Here is a 5,214-nt window from a genome sequence, read left to right as displayed (position 1 = left end):
TGTTTGTTTGTTTTGTCTAATTCCATGTGTTGGCTTCATTTTATCTTATCTTCTTTTATTTTTTTATTTTGTTAGTATCCCTTAGAAGCCTGTTTGTTTTATAATGAGAGACAGAAAGAGAGTGGATCTAAATAAAAATGGAGGTTGGAGGAACTTGGAGGACTTAAGGAAGAGGAAACTGTAATCAGAATACTTTATTTGAGAAAAATAGATTTTCAATAAATGAAAGTAAAATAAATAAAGTATATATTCCCAAATTTTAGATGTGAAGCTGTCTTAGAAAAATACCTACTAGCATGCTTGTTGACTAATACTTGGGGAACCATATTTTTTTAGAGTATATCTGAAGAAGAGATATTTAAATAAATTACTTGGCACATAATGGAAACATAATCATTAGGCTATGCTTGCCTGTGTCTTATTTAAATAATCATTTTTTTTTTTTTTACTGCAGGTCACTTCAGGACACTCAAACCTATCAATTGACTATGTAGCCTGCATTTTCTTTTGAAAATTACTGAAATGTTTTTCAAGCAACTGCCATAAAAGTTAATTTTCTCTTCTGCACCTTAATTTAGTAAACTTAGAAAATGCTAGATTTTTTTTTTAACCTCTCCCCAGGTATCTGTTTTGGAACAATTATTTATTCATGAAAGGAGAGTGCTGCTTTGCATATATAGAGATCAAAGGACATTTCTCAAGGGTTTTTCTCTTTTTTTTACGCTTACCTGGGTTTGGGGATCAAACTGAAGTCATCAGGCTTGACAGCATATGACTTTACCCCTCAGACAGTTTCTGGATGCGCATAACCCTTAAACATCTGTTTCTAGGATGTAAATTGTGTTTTAAATAAACTGTCTACTTGTTTTAAATAGATACATTTGTTGTACTTAAAGCAACATGGAGAGGCTGTGTGTCTCCATGTGAAATCACTAAGTCTTTTATAACCATTTTTCTTGAAAATGGTTTGTTGGGTAAATTAAAAAAAAAAAAACCTTCTCATTAAATTTCAGTATAACATAAGTATGGATTTTTGTTATGCTGATTTTCAGTCCGAAGTAAACTAAAAGGTACTGAATAGCAGAGGCAGAATTAGAAAATTAGTTAAGGTATTGGTGAAGGTGACCGTTTAGTTCACGCTTGAAACCATGTAGTCACACGGCACATTGAGTCTTTTAAAATGTTTTCGCTGAGAATACTGGCGTGGTCAAACATAAAAGACGGGTCACTAGAGCCAAGCAGAGCCCCAGTGGCACATTGCAAACCTCTCAAAACTGCCAGGGGCATAACTCAGCTTCCCTTCCGTCGGTAACCGACGATCTAAGACTTCTGCCATTCCCTTAAAAAGACAGGTCAGCTCTGCTTGTGGCTTAAACTTCTGTGTAAGTATTAGACTGCATGATTTTTTTTTTATTTGTGCAAGTTTAAGTGTTTAGATAATCCACCTCATTTTGAGTACCTAGTGTCTGTTTTTCCAGTACTGTGCAGTACTTTCAAGGGTGGCCATAGGAAAATGTTTATCTATTCAATTATTAATGTACATTTTAATTAATTTTAAATTGAGGCATTTGAAATAAACACTTCTTTGATCTGGAATATTTTCCATGCTTCTTACACTAATGCCATCTTCTTTATGAGACCTTCAGTCTTCAAATCAGAGACTATATAGAATCCTTGATTTAATATGTGTTTTATTCAATTTCCTCAGTTTACTATTTGTTTCTTTACTTATAAAATCAAAGCCTATGTGCTGTACAGAAGAAAAAGAATTAGCAGTCTCAGGATGCTGAGTTAGTAGCCACAGGTCTACAAGAACACATGCCAAAATCTAGAACCAATGTGTGTTGTATGAATATCAGCTTTGCTCAAAATGTAAACTGAAAATAGGTGTTACAGGAATGAGGGAGGGGGCGACAGCTGGGATACAAAGTGAATAAAATGTAATTAATATAAGAATATAAAAATATAAAAAATTTTAAAAAGTAGGCATTTATATAAAAATATAAAAATTTATGAAAAGTAGACATTACAGGACATGAACATTCATTGGGTTGTTTCTTTTACTGTGATAATGATGTGTTCTTGTTATTGCTGTTATAATAATGTGTGATAACATTATGGTCAAGACAGAATCTTACATACCCTAATATCCATTGTGGCTTAAAATCTTGGAACAAAAACATATCCAGTAAATATTTTTAATTAGGTAAATGAAATCTATATTCATTGAACTCTTTTAATAAAATATTTTCTCTTTAGTACATAGCTTTTAACACTGAAAAACATGAAAATTAATTCATTTCACTCACCCTGATGGAACACTCTATGGAACTCTTAAACAAATACTGGTATATAGAGTTTTCTTTTCAATTCTTCAGCCTTGTGGACATAGACATCCTTTTATGATTGAGGCTATCTGCTTAACAGAGCTGTATGGCAACTTCCTCATCGTGTTTACTATAATAAGACAAGGAATTATTTCTTCCATGGTTTAAAGAATACGGTCTAAACTCTCTAAAGTAAATGTATTTCCCCTCTAAATTGCTCAATGAAAATAGGCTTGGAAAACACTTCTATAAAATAATCAAAGAAGAGTCTACAAAGATTAATATAATTATATCATTAGATCATGCTCCCTTCTCCTTGCTTCCCTCAAACCCTCCCATGTATTATTTTGAGTCACAGTGTGGCATGGAAGAGCATATAATTTCAGATTACAGCTAAGCATTAGTTTAGATTGTAATAGCTGACCACATGTGACATCCAAGGCAAGTAGACTTGATTGTTATACATCATTATCTTAAACACAAACATGCTGATGGAACTCTTAACCTAAAGATGTATTGGCAACTCTGACTGTAAAGATCAGCCAAAGTTCCAGTTTATAATAATGTAAGAGATATTTTCAGAATATTGTATGCCACTTTTAGAGATATTTTCAGAATATTGTATGCCACTTTTGCTTGGGGCTCTTTCTGGAATATTCATGGTCTAAGGGGGCTGTTGTTACCTACAAGCTTTAAAGAATCAACAGAGCAAAAGATACATAGCTACTATCCAGCTGTGAAGCTGTTTGCCAGGAAGACCATTTTGTCTATACATGGTATTTTGCAAGACAAATCTGGCTCCCTGCGAAGCCTAAAAGAGAGGATTTCACTGTATCTTTCAGATGCCATGAGCATATACAACCAGCTCTCCCCAAAGGGAAACACAAATATAATGAAAATAATATCAAAGTGAAAAGTCATCTCCAAAAAAAAAAGCCCAGTTAAAATATCTACCACTTATTTCTTCCCAACCCTAACCCAGCATACTCTGTAAGGCTGTGTGTATTCCCATTTTAAAACTGATGAATCTGAGGCTTGGGAAAGTAAAGTATCTTAACTAAGCTCATATAGCTGGTTAAAAAAAAAAAAGAGCTGGGAGCTGAAACTTCTTGGCAGTTTTCCCACTGCAGAACTGCCAAAAAATTTAATGATTAGAATTGAAGTCCATAGGAAGAAAGGCTCACCAAAAGAAATGGGAGATATTAAGAATATCTTTTGGACTTCCGCTGCCTGGAAATGAAAGAATAGGCAGTAAAAACCAGGCAGCATCAGGCAGACTTGATGTCTCAACGTTAGAGCAAAAAGTTTGGATTATATAAGTAGATATCAAACAAGCAGTGTACATGTTTCAAAACATAACTACACAGTAACTGTAGATTTGGGGAAGATGGTACTATGATAGAACAAAAAGGAGACAATCCAAAAGATAGGTTATTAATTATTTATATACATGTAGAAATACATATACTATATAGAGCATTATATTCTAATATTATATATATATATATATATATATATATATAGAGAGAGAGAGAGAGAGAGAGAGAGAAATATATAGTGAATGGTGGTGAGTGGAGAGATGCTCAGCTGCTCTAGTTCCTGAGAATAAATGACAGTTGACCGCTAAGCCCAAAGTAGATTATATACACCACCCACTATATGGAATAGAGATCATAGCAAGACACGGGGAAGTAAGAATGTAAGAGCTGTAAGACAGGGAGTGTGGAGGTCTCTGTAAATACCAGAGCCATCAAGGCAATGATCTGTGAGGCAAAAAGAAAATCCACTTCAACATACTCAGTAGGCAGTGTTGATTCAAACACCCTCACCATGACGTCCACCCCAGCGGAGTCATTGTAACGTCCTCCCCGATGGGGTCACTGTAATGTGCACGCAGTGTGTTCACTGTGCCGTTTTTCTCTAGTGTGCTCACAGTGACTTCCATCCCAGGGAGATCAATGTAGTTTCCTCCCCAGTGGGGTCATTAACTTCCTAGTTTGGTCAACTTGATGCTGTCCCCAATGTGTTCACCGTGATGTCTTCCCCAGTGTAATCAACATCTTGTACTCCCCAGTGGGGTCACTGTAAACTTCTCCCCAGGGGTCACTGTAACACGAATACAGTGAGTTCATTGTTCTTTACCCACCAGTGGCATAACCATGTGACTTCCCCATTGCTTTCCTGGTGACATCCTCCCCAGTGTGGTAACTGTAATGTCCTCCACAATGGAGTCAACTGTAACATCGTTCCCGGGTGGGACACCATAAGGTATGTCCCAGTGGGGTCCCCACTAGAGGGGCCACTGTAACATTCCCCCCCAGAGTGGTCACTGAGATGTTCTCCCCCGTGGGGTCAGTGTAACATCCTCCACAGCGCAGACAAAACATCTTCCCCAGTGGGATCTCTCTAGTGTCCTCGGCAGTGGCGTCACAGCAGTGTCCTCCCTAGTGGAGTCACCCTGATGTCTTCTGCACTTGGGGGCCACTGTGATGTCCTTCCCAGTGCGGTCACTGTAACGTGCATGCAGTGAGTTCACTCTGATGTCCTCCCCAGCGGAGTCACCACAATATTCTCACTAGGGGCTTTACTGTACTGCCCTCTCCAGCAGGCTCATTGGAATGTCCTCTTCAGTGGAGTCAGAGTTTTTCCTCAGTGGGGCCATCTTAACCTCCTCTCCAGGAAGGTCACTCTAAAGTCCTTCCCGGCTCTGTCACTGTAACCTCCCCGGTGGAGTCAGTGTAAACACTTCCCTACCAGGGAAGTGAGCATGCAGTGAGTTCACTGTGATGTCCTCTCTAGTGGGGTCACTTCAACATTCCCCCCGTTGGGTCACTGTAACATGCTCTCCTTGGCGTCACTACGTGTTTTCCTGAGAGGGGTCGCTGTA

The sequence above is a fragment of the Psammomys obesus genome, unplaced genomic scaffold (assembly GCF_907164565.1).
Source record: "Psammomys obesus unplaced genomic scaffold, mPsaObe1.curated_primary_1811, whole genome shotgun sequence".
In the NCBI taxonomy this organism is placed as follows: Eukaryota; Metazoa; Chordata; class Mammalia; order Rodentia; family Muridae; genus Psammomys; species Psammomys obesus.
Note: the sequence above shows the minus strand (reverse complement) of the source record.